The sequence below is a fragment of the Nematostella vectensis genome, chromosome 9, assembly GCF_932526225.1.
Source record: "Nematostella vectensis chromosome 9, jaNemVect1.1, whole genome shotgun sequence".
Taxonomy (NCBI): domain Eukaryota; kingdom Metazoa; phylum Cnidaria; class Anthozoa; order Actiniaria; family Edwardsiidae; genus Nematostella; species Nematostella vectensis.
Window position 1 is genome coordinate 17,132,959 of NC_064042.1, and position 17,547 is coordinate 17,150,505.

A 17,547-nucleotide genomic window follows, 5' to 3' on the forward strand; every position below is an offset into this window, starting at 1 on the left:
TTAGGGGTAGATACTCAGTGGTATAGGGTAGTAAGTGCTAAGTCATACGGGTGTAGATTAGTTAGCGGTGGGTACTCATGGGTATAGGGTAGTTAGTGCTAAGTCGTAGTGGTTTAGCTTAGTTAGGGGTGGGTACTCAGGGGTATAGGGTATTTACAGCCACGTCATAAGGGTGTAGCTTAGTTAGGGGTGGGTATTCAGGGGTATAGGGTAGATAGTGCCAGGTAGTAGAGGTGTAGTTTAGTTAGGGTTGGGTATTCAGGGGTATAGGCTAGTTAGTGCTAGGTCGTAGGGGTGTAGCTTAGCTAGGTGTGGGTACACACGGGTATAGGCTAGTTAGTGCTAGGATATATTGGTGTAGTTTAGTTAGGGGTGGGTACTCAGGGTTATAGGGTAGGTAAGTGCTCGGTTATAGGGGTGTAGTTTAGTTAGGGTTGGGTATTCAGGGGTATAGGATAGTTAGTGCTTCGTCACAGGGGTGTAACTTAGCAAGGGTTGGGTACCCAGGGGTAAAGTGTAGTTATTTCTAGGTCATAATTGTGAGGCTTAGTTAGGGGTAGGTATTCAGGAGTATAGCTTAGTTAGTGCTGGGTCGTAGGGGTGTAGCTTAGTTAGGGGTGGATACTCAGGGATATAGGGTAGCGATTATTATTAATTATTATAATGTACCCATATAACCTAGCTTTTGAATCCCTGTACCTGTTTGAACCATCCCCTAAAACCCTGCACCTCCAAGACCAAGCCATTGATACCCTGTACCCCTGTGTACCCACTCATTCATAACTTGCACCCCTATGACCTAGTTCTTGATATCTTTGACCCTTATTACCAACCCTTGAAACCCTGTACCCTTTTGACCAACTCTTGTTACCCTATACACCTGTCAACTCACCCACAAACTCACTTATCTTAACGTCCCCTTAACGTCCTTATCTTTACACCCCTGAAAAAATCCCAAGTTGATCTGACCTGGATTCGAACCCCGGCCCTCTTGTTTGAGAAGCGAAGCCCGTACCACTGAGCTATCGCGCCACTCTCTTGAAAACTAGAAGTAACTACCGTATAGCCTTGTTTACCCAGCCTTATAAGGTATAGAGTAGTTTTCCCTTGATATCTCGAGAGTGGCGCTATGGCTCAGTGGTACGGGCTTCGCTTCTCAAGCAAACGAGCCAGGGTTCGAATACAGGTAAGATCAACTAGAGACTTTTTCAGGGGTGATAAGGTAAGGACGGTGGCATGAGGGGGTGGGTGCACAGGGGTACAGGATATAAACGGCAGGGTCACAGGGGTGCAAGTTGGTAAGCGCTTGGTCATACATGGGTAAAGGGTAGTTATGTGATTAGGTGTCATAGGGGTGTAGGTCAGTTAGGGATGGGTAGGCAGGGGTATAGGGTAGTAATTCCTAGGTCATAGGGTGTAGCTTAGTTTGGGTCTGTTACTCAGGGGTATAGGGTAGTGAGTGCTAAGTCATAGGGGTGTAGCTTAGTTAGCGTGGGTACTCATGGGTATAGGGTAGTTAGTGCTAAGTCGTAGGGGTTTAGCTTAGTTAGGGGTGGGTACTCAGGGGTATAGGGTATTTACAGCCAAGTCATAAGGGTGTAGCTTAGTTTGGGGTGGGTATTCAGGGGTATAGGGTAGTTAGTGCCAGGTAGTAGAGGTGTAGTTTAGTTAGGGTTGGGTATTCAGGGGTATAGGCTAGTTAGTGCTAGGTCGTAGGGGTGTAGCTTAGCTAGGTGTTGGTACTCACAAGTATAGGCTAGTTAGTGCTAGGACATTGTGGTGTAGTTTAGTTAGGGGTGGGTACTCAGGGTTATAGGGTAGGTAAGTGCTCAGTTATAGGGGTGTAGTTTAGTTAGGGTTGGGTATTCAGGGGTAAAGGGGAGTTAGTGCTTCGTCACAGGGGTGTAGCTTAGCAAGGGTTGGGCACTCAGGGGTAAAAGCTAGTTAGTGCTAGGGTCGTAGGAATGTATCTTAGTTAGCGGTGGGTGCTCAGGGTCATAGGGTAGTAAGTGCTGGGTCATAGGGTATAGATTAGCTAAGGGTGGGTATTCAAATGTATAATATTAATTATTATTAATTAATAACTATTAGTAATTATTATTAGTTATTATTTTTTTATAATATTAATATATATATTATTATTTTATATTATTATTAGTTAATATTATTAATTATTATAACTAATAATTGAAGATTATTATTAATTAATTATTACTATTAATTAAATTTTTATTATTATTAATTATCATTATTTTTATTAATTTTTAATATTATAATCATTATTATTAATTATTACAATTATTAATAATTATTATTAATTATTATTATTATTATTAATTATTGTTATTATTAAATAATTATTAATTAACTATTAATTATATATTATTAATTATTTTCAATTATTGTTATTAATTATTATTATTATTAATTATTATTATTATTATTATTATTAATTATTATAAACTATTATTATTAATTATTATTATCAATTATTAATTATTATTAATTAATAATCGTTATTCTTAAAAATTCATTATTATTCATTATTATTTTTATCAATCATTATTAATTGTTATCAATTATTATTGATTATAATCAATTATTACCAATTATTATTAATTATTATCAATTATTAATTGTTATTATTAATTGTTATTATTAATTGTTATTATTATTATTATTATTATTATTATTATTATTACTATTATTATTATTATTATTATTATTATTATTATTATTTATTCTTAATTATTATTATTTTTTGTTAATTATTCTTGATTATTATTAATTATCATTATAAATTATCATTATTAATTATCATAATAAATTATTATTATTTATTATTATTATTAATTATTATTATTAAATATTATTAATTATTATTTTTAATTATTATTTTTAATAATTATTATTATGAATTATTATTTTCAATTATTATTATTATGAATTATGTTTATCAATTATTATTATTATTCATTGATTATTATTAATTAATTATTATATATTAATTATTATTAAATAATTATTATTATTATTATTTTTTATTATTATTGTTATAATTATTATTATTATTATTATTATTATTAATTATTATTATTATAATGATTATTAATAATTATTAATTAATTATTAATTATTATTATTAATTATCAATAATTATATTAATAATAATAATTATTAATTATTATTATTAATAATAATTTATTAAATATTATTAATTATTATTTTTAATTATTATTTTTAATTATTATTTTTAATTATTATTTTTAATAATTAATAATAATAATTATTAATTATTATTATTAATAACTATTATTAATAATTATTATTAATTATTATTATGATTAATTATTATTTTTATTTATTAATAAATATTATTGTTAATTATTATTGTTATATATTATTATTAATTATTATAATGTACCTATATTACCTAGCTCTTGAATCCCTGTACCTGTTTGAACCATCCCCTAAAACCCTGCACCTCCAAGACCAAGCCATTGATACCCTGTACCCCTGTGTACTCACTCATTCATATCATGCACCCCTATGACCTAGTTGTTGATATCTTTGACTCTTATTACCAACCCCTGAAACCCTGTACCCCTTTGACCAACTCTTGTTTCCCTATACACCTGTCAACTCACCCACAAACTCACTTATCTTAACCTCGCCTTAACGCCCTTATCTTTACACCCCTGAAAAAATCCCAAGTTGATCTGACCTGGATTCGAACCCCGGCCCTCTTGTTTGAGAAGCGAAGCCCGTACCACTGAGCTATCGCGCCACTCTCTTGAAAACTAGAAGTAACTACCGTATAGCCTTGTTTACCCAGCCTTATAAGGTATAAAGTAGTTTTCCCTTGATATCTCGAAAGTGGCACTATGGCTCAGTGGTACTGGCTTCGCTTCTCAAGCAAACGAGCCAGGGTTTGAATCCAGGTAAGATCAACTAGGGACTTTTTCAGGGGTGTAAAGGTAAGGACGGTGGCATCAGGGGGTGGGTGCACAGGGGTACAGGATATAAACGGCAGGGTCACAGGGATGCAAGTTGGTAAGCGCTTGGACATACATGGGTAAAGGGTAGTTATGTGATTAGGTGTCATAGGGGTGTAGGTCAGTTAGGGATGGGTAGGCAGGGGTATAGGGTAGTAAGTGCTAGGTTATAGGGGTGTAGCTTAGTTTGGGGCTGGTACTCAGGGGTATAGGGTAGTAAGTGCTAAGTCATAGGGGTGTAGCTTAGTTAGCGGTGGGTACTCATGGGTATAGGGTAGTTAGTGCTATGTCGTAGAGGTTTAGCTTAGTTAGGGGTGGGTACTCAGGGGTATAGGGTAGTTACAGCCAAGTCATAAGGATGTAGCTTAGTTAGGGGTGGGTATTCAGGGGGTATAAGGTAGTTAGTGCCAGGTAGTAGAGGTGTAGTTTAGTCAGGGTTGGGTATTCAGGGGTATAGGCTAGTTAGTGCTAGGTCGTAGAGGTGTAGCTTAGCTAGGTGTGGGTACTCACGGGTATAGGCTAGTTAGTGCTAGGACATAGTGGTGTAGTTTAGTTAGGGGTTGGTACTCAGGGTTATAGGGTAGGTAAGTGCTCGGTTATAGGGGTGTAACTTAGCAAGGGTTCGGTACTCAGGGGTAAAGTGTAGTTACTGCTAAGTCATAGGGGTGAGGCTTAGTTAGGGGTAGGTATTCAGGAGTGTAGCTTAGTTATTGCTGGGTCGTAGGGGTGTAGCTTAGTAGGGGTGGATACTCAGGGATATAGGGTAGCGATTATTATTAATTATTATTATTAATTATTATAATGTACCTATTTACCTAGCTCTTGAATCCCAGTACCTGTTTGAACCATCCCCTAAAACCCTGCACCTCCAAGACCAAGCCATTGATACCCTGTACTCCTGTGTACTCACTCATTCATAACTTGCACCTCTATGACCTAGATGTTAATATCTTTGACTCTTATTACCAACCCCTGAAACCCTGTACCCCTTTGACCAACTCTTGTTTCCCTATACACCTGTCAACTCACCCACAAACTCACTTATCTTAACGTCGCCTTAACGCCATTATCTTTACACCCCTGAAAAAATCCCAAGTTGATCTGACCTGGATTCGAACCCCGGCCCTCTTGTTTGAGAAGCGAAGCCCGTACCACTGAGCTATCGCGCCACTCTCTTGAAAACTAGAAGTAACTACCGTATAGCCTTGTTTACCCAGCCTTATAAGGTATAAAGTAGTTTTCCCTTGATATCTCGAGAGTGGCACTATGGCTCAGTGTTACGGGCTTCGCTTCTCAAGCAAACGAGCTAGGGTTCGAATCCAGGTAAGATCAACTAGGGACTTTTTCAGGGGTGTTAAGGTAAGGACGGTGGAATTAGGGGGTGGGTGCACAGGGGTACAGGATATAATCGGCAAGGCCACAGGGGTGCAAGTTGATAAGCGCTTGGTCATACATGGGTAAAGGGTGGTTATGTGATTAGGTGTCATAGGGGTGTAGGTCAGTTAGGGATGGGTATGCAGTGTTATAGGGTAGTAAGTGCTAGGTCGTAGGGGTGTAGCTTAGTTAGGGGTTGGTACTTAGGGGTATAGGGTAGTGAGTGCTAAGTCATACGGGTGTAGATAAGTTAGGGGTGGGTATTCAGGGATATAGCGTAGTTAGTGCTAAGTTGTAGGGGTTTAGCTTAATTAGGGGTGGGTACTCAGGGGTATAGGGTAGTTTTCAGCCAAGTCTTAAGGGTGTAGCTTAGTTAGGGGTGGGTATTCAGGGGTATAGGATAGTTAGTGCTAGGTTGAAGGGGTTTAGCTTAGTTAGGGGTGGGTACTCAGGGGTATAGGGTAGTTACAGCCAAGTCATAAGGATGTAGCTTAGTTAGGGGCTGGTATTCAGGGGTATAGGGTAGGTAAGTGCTCGGTTATAGGGGTGTAGTTTAGTTAGGATTGGGTATTCAGGGGTATAGTGTAGTTAGTGCTACGTCACAGGGGTGTAGCTTAGCAAGGCTTGGGCACTCAGGGGTAAAAGCTAGTTAGTGCTAGGGTCGTAGGAATGTAGCTTAGTTAGCGGTGTGTGCTCAGGGTCATAGGGTAGTAAGTGCTGGGTCATAGGGTATAGATTAGCTAGGGGTGGGTATTCAGATGTATAATATTAATTATTATTAATTAATAACTATTAGTAATTATTATTAGTAATTATTATTTTATAATATTAATATATATATTATTATTTTATATTATTATTAATTAATATTATTAATTATTATAACTATTAATTGAAGATTATTATTAATTAATTATTACTATTAATTATTTTTTAATTATTATTAATTATCATTATTATTATTAATTTTTAATATTATAATCATTATTATTAATTATTACAATTATTATTAATTATTATTTATTATTATTATTAATTATTGTTATTATTAAATAATTATTAATTAATTATTATTAATTATTTAAAATTATTGTTATTTTCAATTATTGTTATTAATTAATATTATTATTATTATTATTATTATTATTATTATTATTATTTTTATTATTATTATTATTATTAATTATTATAAACTATTATTATTAATTATTATTATCAATTATGAATTATTATGAATAATAATCATTATTCTTAAAAATTCATTATTATTCATTATTATTTTTTATTAATCATTATTAATTATTATCAATTATTTTTGATTACTATCAATTATTATCAATTATTTTTACATATTATCAATTATAAATTATTATTGATTAATAAGTATTAATTATTATTGATTAAGAGTTATTAATTATAATTGATTATTTTTATTAATTATTATTATTAATTGTTATTATTAATTGTTATTATTAATTGTTATTATTAATTGTTATTATTAATTATTATTATTAATTATTTATTTTTATCAATTATTTATTATTATTAATTATTATTATTATTATTATTTATTGTTAATTATTATTATTTATTGTTAATTATTATTATTTATTGTTAATTATTCTTGATTATTATTAATTATCATTATTAATTATCATAATAAATTATTATTATTAATTATTATTATTAAATATTATTAATTATTATTTTTAATTATTATTTTTAATAATTATTATTATTAATTATTATTTTTAATAATTATTATTATTAATTATTATTATCAATTATTTTTATTATTCATTAATTATTATTAATTAATTATTATATATTAATTATTATTAATTAAATATTATTATTTTTATTGTTATTATTATTATTATTATTATTATTAATATTATATATTTTTATTATTAATTATTATTATAATTATTATTAATAATGATTAATTAATTATTAATTATTATTAGTAATTATTAATTAATTATTAATTATTATTAGTAATTATTAATTAATTATTGATTATCATTATTAATAATTAATAATTAATAATTAATAATTAATTATTATTAATAATGATATAATTAATAATTGTTATTATTTATTATTAATTATTATTAATTAATTATTATTAATTAATATTAATAATTATTATTAATTATTATTAATAATAATTATTATTAATAATTATTATTAATTATTAATAAATATTATTGTTAATTATTATTGTTATATATTATTATTAATTATTATAATGTACCTATATTACCTAGCTCTTGAATCCCTGTACCTGTTTGAACCATCCCCTAAAACCCTGCACCTCCAAGACCAAGCCATTGATACCCTGTACTTCTGTCTACTCACTCATTCATAACTTGCACCTCTATGACCTAGTTGTTAATATCTTTGACTCTTATTACCAACCCCTGAAACCCTGTACCCCTTTGACCAACTCTTGTTTCCCTATACACCTGTCAACTCACCCACAAACTCACTTATCTTAACGTCGCCTTAACGCCATTATCTTTACACCCCTGAAAAAATCCCAAGTTGATCAGACCTGGATTCGAACCCCGGCCCTCTTGTTTGAGAAGCGAAGCCCGTACCTCTGAGCTATCGCGCCACTCTCTTGAAAACTAGAAGTAACTACCGTATAGCCTTGTTTATCCAGCCTTATAAGGTATAAAGTAGTTTTCCCTTGATATCTCGAGAGTGGCACTATGGCTCAGTGTTACGGGCTTCGCTTCTCAAGCAAACGAGCTAGGGTTCGAATCCAGGTAAGATCAACTAGGGACTTTTTCAGAGCTGTTAAGGTAAGGACGCTGGTATCAGGGGGTGGGTGCACAGGGGTACAGGATATAAACGGCAGGGTCACAGGGGTGCAAGTTGGTAAGTGCTTGGTCATACATGGGTAAAGGGTAGTTATGTGATTAGGTGTCATAGGGGTGTAGGTCAGTTAGGGATGGGTAGGCAGGGGTATAGGGTAGTAATTCCTAGGTCATAGCGTGTAGCTTAGTTTGGGGCTGGTACTCAGGGGTATAGGGTAGTAAGTGCTAAGTCATAGGGGTGTAGCTTAGTTAGCGGTGGGTACTCATGGGTATAGGTTAGTTAGTGCTAGGACATAGTGGTGTAGTTTAGTTAGGGGTGGGTACTCAGGGTTATAGGGTAGGTAAGTGCTTGGTTATAGGGGTGTAGTTTAGTTAGGACTGGGTATTCAGGGGTATAGGGTAAATAGTGCTTCGTCACAGTGGTGTAACATAGCAAGGGTTGGGTACATAGGGGTAAAGTGTAGTTATTGCTAGGTCATAGGGGTAAGGCTTATTTAGGGGTAGGTATTCAGGAGTATAGCGTAGTTAGTGCTGGGTCGTAGTGGTGTAGCTTAGTAAGGGGTGGATACTCAGGGATATAGGGTAGCGATTATGATCTATTATTATTAATTTTTTGTTTAATTATTATGAATTATTAATTATTATAATGTACCCATTTTACCTTGCTCTTGCATCCCTGTACCTGTTTGAACCATCCCCTAAAACCCTGCACCTCCAAGACCAAGCCATTGATACCCTGTACCCCTGTGTACCCACTCATTCATAACTTGCACCCCTATGACCTAGTTCTTGATATCTTTGACCCTTATTACCAACCCTTGAAACGCTGTACCCCTTTGACCAACTCTTGTTACCCTATACACCTGTCAACTCACCCACAAACTCACTTATCTTAACGTCGCCTTAACGCCATTATCTTTACACCCCTGAAAAAATCCCAAGTTGATCTGACCTGGATTCGAACCCCGGCCCTCTTGTTTGAGAAGCGAAGCCCGTACCACTGAGCTATCGCGCCACTCTCTTGAAAACTAGAAGTAACTACCGTATAGCCTTGTTTACCCAGCCTTATAAGGTATAAAGTAGTTTTCCCTTGATATCTCGAGAGTGGCACTATGGCTCAGTGGTACTGGCTTCGCTTCTCAAGCAAACGAGCCAGGGTTTGAATCCAGGTAAGATCAACTAGGGACTTTTTCAGGGGTGTAAAGGTAAGGACGGTGGCATCAGGGGGTGGGTGCACAGGGGTACAGGATATAAACGGCAGGGTCACAGGGATGCAAGTTGGTAAGCGCTTGGACATACATGGGTAAAGGGTAGTTATGTGATTAGGTGTCATAGGGGTGTAGGTCAGTTAGGGATGGGTAGGCAGGGGTATAGGGTAGTAAGTGCTAGGTTATAGGGGTGTAGCTTAGTTTGGGGCTGGTACTCAGGGGTATAGGGTAGTAAGTGCTAAGTCATAGGGGTGTAGCTTAGTTAGCGGTGGGTACTCATGGGTATACGGTAGTTAGTGCTAGGTCGTAGAGGTTTAGCTTAGTTAGGGGTGGGTACTCAGGGGTATAGGGTAGTTACAGCCAAGTCATAAGGGTGTAGCTTAGTTAGGGGTGGGTATTCAGGGGGTATAAGGTAGTTAGTGCCAGGTAGTAGAGGTGTAGTTTAGTCAGGGTTGGGTATTCAGGGGTATAGGCTAGTTAGTGCTAGGTCGTAGAGGTGTAGCTTAGCTAGGTGTGGGTACTCACGGGTATAGGCTAGTTAGTGCTAGGACATAGTGGTGTAGTTTAGTTAGGGGTGGGTACTCAGTGTTATAGGGTAGGTAAGTGCTCGGTTATAGGGGTGTAACTTAGCAAGGGTTCGGTACTCAGGGGTAAAGTGTAGTTATTGCTAGGTCATAGGGGTGAGGCTTAGTTAGGGGTAGGTATTCAGGAGTGTAGCTTAGTTATTGCTGGGTCGTAGGGGTGTAGCTTAGTAGGGGTGGATACTCAGGGATATAGGGTAGCGATTATTATTAATTATTATTATTAATTATTATAATGTACCCATATTACCTAGCTTTTGAATCCCTGTACCTGTTTGAACCATCCCCTAAAACCCTGCACCTCCAAGAAAAAGCCATTGATACCCTGTACCCCTGTGTACTCACTCATTCATAACTTGCACCCCTATGACCTAGTTCTTGATATCATGGACCCTTATTACCAACCCTTGAAACCCTGTACCCCTTTGACCAACTCTTGTTACCCTATACACCTGTCAACTCACCCACAAACTCACTTATCTTAACGTCCCCTTAACGTCCTGATCTTTACACCCCTAAAAAAAATCCCAAGTTGATCTGACCTGGATTCGAACCCCGGCCCTCTTGTTTGAGAAGCGAAGCCCGTACCACAGAGTTATCGCGCCACTCTCTTGAAAACTAGAAGTAACTACCGTATAGCCTTGTTTACCCAGCCTTATTAGGTATCGAGTAGTTTTTCCTTGATATCTCTAAAGTGGGCTATGGCTCCGTGGTACGGGCTTCGCTTCTCAAGCAAACGGGCCAGGGTTCGAATCCAGGTAAAATCAACTAGGGACTTTTTCAGGGGTGTTAAGGTAAAGACGGTGGAATCAGGGGGTGGGTGCACAGGGGTACAGGATATAAACGGCAAGGTCACAGGGGTGCACGTTGATAAGCGCTTGGTCATACATGGGTAAATGGTAGTTATATGATTAGGTGTCATAGGAGTGTAGGTCAGTTAGGGATGGGTATGCAGTGGTATAGGGTAGTAAGTGTTAGGTCGTAGGGGTGTAGCTTAGTTAGGGGTTTGTACTTAGGGGTATAGGGTAGTGAGTGCTGAGTCATAAGGGTGTAGATAAGTTAGGGGTGGGTATTCAGGGATATAGGGTAGTTAGTGCTAAGTTGTAGGGGTTTAGCTTAGTTAGGGGTGGGTACTCAGGGATATAGGGTAGTTACAGCCAAGTTATAAGGGTGTAGCTTAGTTAGGGGTGGGTATTCAGGGGTATAGGGTAGTTAGTGCTAGGTTGAAGGGGTTTAGCTTAGTTAGGGGTGGGTACTCAGGGGTATAGGGTAGTTACAGCCAAGTCATAAGGATGTAGCTTAGTTAGGGGCTGGTATTTAGGGGTATAGGGTAGGTAAGTGCTCGGTTATAGGGGTGTAGTTTAGTTAGGATTGGGTATTCAGGGGTATAGTGTAGTTAGTGCTACGTCACATGGGTGTAGCTTAGCAAGGGTTGGGCACTCAGGGGTAAAAGCTAGTTAGTGCTAGGGTCGTAGGAATGTAGCTTAGTTAGCGGTGGGTGCTCAAGGTCATAGGGTAGTAAGTGCTTGGTCATAGGGTATAGATTAGCTATTGGTGGGTATTCAGATGTATAATATTAATTATTTTTAATTAATAACTATTAGTAATTATTATCAGTAATTGTTATTCTATAATATTAATATATATATTATTATTTTATATTGTTATTAATTAATATTATTAATTATTATAACTATTAATTGATGATTATTATTAATTATTATGATTATTATTATTATTAGTTATTGTTATTATTAAATAATTATTAATTAACTATTAATTAATTATTATTAATTATTTTCAATTATTGTTATTGGTTATTATTATTATTTATTATTATTATTATTATTATTATTATTATTATTATTATTATTTTTATTATTATTATTATTATTATTAATTATTATAAACTATTATTATTAATTATTATTATCAATTATTAATTATTATTAATTAATAATCATTATTCTTAAAAATTCATTATTATTCATTATTATTTTTTATTAATCATTAATAATTATTATCAATTATTATCAATTATTTTTAATTATTATCAAATATTTATTCTTAATTATTATTATTTATTCTTAATTATTATTATTTATTGTTAATTATTCTTGATTATTATTAATTATCATTATAAATTATCATAATAAATTATTATTTTTAATTATTATTATTAAATATTATTAATTATTATTATGAATTATTATTTGTAATAAATATTATTATGAATTATTATTTTTAATAATTATATTATTATAATTATATAATTATTATTATATTATTATTATTATTATTATTATTATTATTATTATTATTATTATTATTATTATTATTATTATTATTATTATTATTATTATTATTATATATTATTATTATTAATTATTATTATTATAATTATTATTAATAATTATTAATTAATTATTATGTATTATTAGTAATTATTAATTAATTATTAATTATTATTAGTAATTATTAATTAAATATTAATTATTATTATTAATAATTATTATTAATAATTATTATTAATAATTAATTAATATTATTGTTAATTATTATTGTTATATATTATTATTAATTATTATAATGTACCTATATTACCTAGCTCTTGAATCCCTGTACCTGTTTGAACCATCCCCTAAAACCCTGCACCTCCAAGACCAAGCCATTGATACCCTGTACCCCTGTGTACTCACTCATACATAACTTGCACCTCTATGACCTAGTTGTTGATATCTTTGACTCTTATTACCAACCCTGAAACCCTGTACCCCTTTGACCAACTCTTGTTTCCCTATACACCTGTCAACTCACCCACAAACTCACTTATCTTAACGTCGCCTTAACGTCATTATCTTTACACCCCTGAAAAAATCCCAAGTTGATCTGACCTGGATTCGAACCCCGGCCCTCTTGTTTGAGAAGCGAAGCCTGTACCACTGAGCTATCGCGCCACTCTCTTGAAAACTAGAAGTAACTACCGTATAGCCTAGTTTACCCAGCCTTATAAGGTATAGAGTAGTTTTCCCTTGATATCTCGAGAGTGGCACTATGGCTCAGTGTTACGGGCTTCGCTTCTCAAGCAAACGAGCCAGGGTTCGAATCAAGGTAAGATCAACTAGGGACTTTTTCAGGGCTGTTAAGGTAAGGACGCTGGTATCAGGGGGTGGGTGCACAGGGATACAGGATATAAACGGCAGGGTCACAGGGGTGCAAGTTGGTAAGTGCTTGGTCATACATGGGTAAAGGGTAGTTATGTGATTAGGTGTCATAGGGGTGTGGGTCAGTTAGGGATGGGTAGGCAGGGGTATAGGGTGGTAATTCCTAGGTCATAGGGTGTAGCTTAGTTTGGGTCTGGTACTCAGGGGTATAGGGTAGTAAGTGCTAAGTCATAGAGGTGTAGCTTAGTTAGCGGTGGGTACTCATGGGTATAGGGTAGTTAGTGCTAGGACATAGTGGTGTAGTTTAGTTAGGGGTGGGTACTCAGGGTTATAGGGTAGGTAAGTGCTTGGTTATAGGGGTGTAGTTTAGTTAGGATTGGGTATTCAGGAGTATAGGGTAAATAGTGCTTCGTCACAGTGGTGTAACTTAGCAAGGGTTGGGTACATAGGGGTAAGGCTTATTTAGGGGTAGGTATTCAGGAGTATAGCGTAGTTAGTGCTGGGTCGTAGGGGTGTAGCTTAGTAAGGGGTGGATACTCAGGGATATAGGGTAGCGATTATTATTGATTATTATTATTAATTATTATTATTAATTATTATTAATTATTATTATTAATTATTATAATGTACCCATATTACCTAGCTCTTGCATCCCTGTACCTGTTTGAACCATCCCCTAAAACCCTGCACCTCCAAGACCAAGCCATTGATACCCTGTACCCCTGTGTACCCACTCATTCATAACTTGCACCCCTATGACCTAGTTCTTGATATCTTTGACCCTTATTACCAACCCTTGAAACCCTGTACCCCTTTGACCAACTCTTGTTACCCTATACACCTGTCAACTCACCCACAAACTCACTTATCTTAACGTCCCCTTATTTTCCTTATCTTTACACCCCTGAAAAAATCCCAAGTTGATCTGACCTGGATTCGAACCCCGGCCCTCTTGTTTGAGAAGCGAAGCCCGTACCACAGAGTTATCGCGCCACTCTCTTGAAAACTAGAAGTAACTACCGTATAGCCTTGTTTACCCAGATTTATTAGGTATAGAGTACTTTTTCCTTGATATCTCTAAAGTGGGCTATGGCTCCGTGGTACGGGCTTCGCTTCTCAAGCAAACGGGCCAGGGTTCGAATCCAGGTAAAATCAACTAGGGACTTTTTCAGGGGTGTTAAGGTAAGGACGGTGGAATCAGGGGGTGGGTGCACAGGGGTACAGGATATAAACGGCAAGGCCACAGGGGTGCACGTTGATAAGCACTTGGTCATACATGGGTAAATGGTAGTTATATAATTAGGTGTCATAGGAGTGTAGGTCAGTTAGGGATGGGTATGCAGTGGTATAGGGTAGTAAGTGTTAGGTCGTAGGGGTGTAGCTTAGTTAGGGGTTTGTACTTAGGGGTATAGGGTAGTGAGTGCTGAGTCATAAGGGTGTAGATAAGTTAGGGGTGGGTATTCAGGGATATAGGGTAGTTAGTGCTAAGTTGTAGGGGTTTAGCTTAGTTAGGGGTGGGTACTCATGGATATAGGGTAGTTACAGCCAAGTCATAAGGGTGTAGCTTAGTTAGGGGTGGGTATTCAGGGGTATAGGGTAGTTAGTGCTAGGTTGAATGGGTTTAGCTTAGTTAGGGGTGGGTACTCAGGGGTATAGGGTAGTTACAGCCAAGTCATAAGGATGTAGCTTAGTTAGGGGCTGGTATTCAGGGGTATAGGGTAGGTAAGTGCTCGGTTATAGGGGTGTAGTTTAGTTAGGATTGGGTATTCAGGGGTATAGTGTAGTTAGTGCTACGTCACAGGGGTGTAGCTTAGCAAGGGTTGGGCACTCAGGGGTAAAAGCTAGTTAGTGCTAGGGTCGTAGGAATGTAGCTTAGTTAGCGGTGGGTGCTCAAGGTCATAGGGTAGTAAGTGCTTGGTCATAGGGTATAGATTAGCTATTGGTGGGTATTCAGATGTATAATATTAATTATTATTAATTAATAACTATTTGTAATTATTATCAGTAATTATTATTTTATAATATTAATATATATATTATTATTTTATATTGTTATTAATTAATATTATTAATTATTATAACTATTAATTGATGATTATTATTAATTATTATTAATTTATATTATTATTATTAATTATTGTTATTATTAAATAATTATTAATTAACTATTAATTAATTATTATTGATTATTTTCAATTATTGTTATTTTCAATTATTTTTATTAATTATTATTATTATTAATTATTATTATTATTTATTATTATTATTATTATTATTATTATTATTATTATTATTATTATTATTATTATTATTATTATTTTTTATTAATCATTATTAATTATTATTAATTATTATCAATTATTTATTCTTAATTATTATTATTATTATTTATTCTTAATTATTATTATTTATTGTTAATTATTCTTGATTATTATTAATTATCATTATAAATTATCATAATAAATTATTATTATTAATTATTTGTATGAATTATTATTTTTAATAATTATTATTATGAATTATTATTTTTAATAATTATTATTATAAATTATTATTTCTATTAATAATTATTATTATGAATTATTTTTTTTAATAATTATTATTATGAATTATTATTTTTAATAATAATTATTATTAATTATTATTATCAATTATTTTTATTATTCATTAATTATTATTATTATTATTATTATTATTATTATTATTATTATTATTATTATTATTATTATTATTATTATTATTATTATTATATATTATTATTATTAATTATTATGATTAATAATTATTATTAATAATTAATAAATATTATTGTTAATTATTATTGTTATATATTATCATTAATTATTATAATGTACCTATATTACCTAGCTCTTGAATCCCTGTACCTGTTTGAACCATCCAGTAAAACCCTGCACTTCCAAGACCAAGCCATTGATACCCTGTACCCCTGTGTACCCACTCATTCATAACTTGCACCCCTATGACCTAGTTCTTGATATCTTTGACCCTTATTACCAACCCTTGAAACCCTGTACCCCTTTGACCAACTCTTGTTACCCTATACACCTGTCAACTCACCCACAAACTCACTTATCTTAACGTCGCCTTAACGCCATTATCTTTACACCCCTGAAAAAATCCCAAGTTGATCTGACCTGGATTCGAACCCCGGCCCTCTTGTTTGAGAAGCGAAGCCCGTACCACTGAGCTATCGCGCCACTCTCTTGAAAACTAGAAGTAACTACCGTATAGCCTTGTTTGCCCAGCCTTATAAGGTATAGAGTAGTTTTCTCTTGATATCTCGAGAGTGGCACTATGGCTCAGTGTTACGGGCTTCGCTTCTCAAGCAAACGAGCCAGGGTTCGAATCCAGGTAAGATCAACTAGGGACTTTTTCAGGGCTGTTAAGGTAAGGACGCTGGTATCAGGGGGTGGGTGCACAGGGGTACAGGATATAAACGGCAGGGTCACAGGGGTGCAAGTTGGTAAGTGCTTGGTCATACATGGGTAAAGGGTAATTATGTGATTAGGTGTCATAGGGGTGTGGGTCAGTTAGGGATGGGTAGGCAGGGGTATAGGGTGGTAATTCCTAGGTCATAGGGTGTAGCTTAGTTTGGGTCTGGTACTCAGGGGTATAGGGTAGTAAGTGCTAAGTCATAGGGGTGTAGCTTAGTTAGCGGTGGGTACTCATGGGTATAGGGTAGTTAGTGCTAGGACATAGTGGTGTAGTTTAGTTAGGGGTGGGTACTCAGGGTTATAGGGTAGGTAAGTGCTTGGTTATAGGGGTGTAGTTTAGTTAGGATTGGGTATTCAGGAGTATAGGGTAAATAGTGCTTCGTCACAGTGGTGTAACTTAGCAAGGGTTGGGTACATAGGGGTAAGGCTTATTTAGGGGTAGGTATTCAGGAGTATAGCGTAGTTAGTGCTGGGTCGTAGGGGTGTAGCTTAGTAAGGGGTGGATACTCAGGGATATAGGGTAGCGATTATTATTGATTATTATTATTAATTATTATTAATTATTATTATTAATTATTATAATGTACCCATATTACCTAGCTCTTGCATCCCTGTACCTGTTTGAACCATCCCCTAAAACCCTGCACCTCCAAGACCAAGCCATTGATACCCTGTACTCCTGTGTACTCACTCATTCATAACTTGCACCTCTATGACCTAGTTGTTAATATCTTTGACTCTTATTTTCAACCCCTGAAACCCTGTACCCCTTTGACCAACTCTTGTTTCCCTATACACCTGTCAACTCACCCACAAACTCACTTATCTTAACGTCGCCTTAACGCCATTATCTTTACACCCCTGAAAAAATCCCAAGTTGATCTGACCTGGATTCGAACCCCGGCCCTCTTGTTTGAGAAGCGAAGCCCGTACCACTGAGCTATC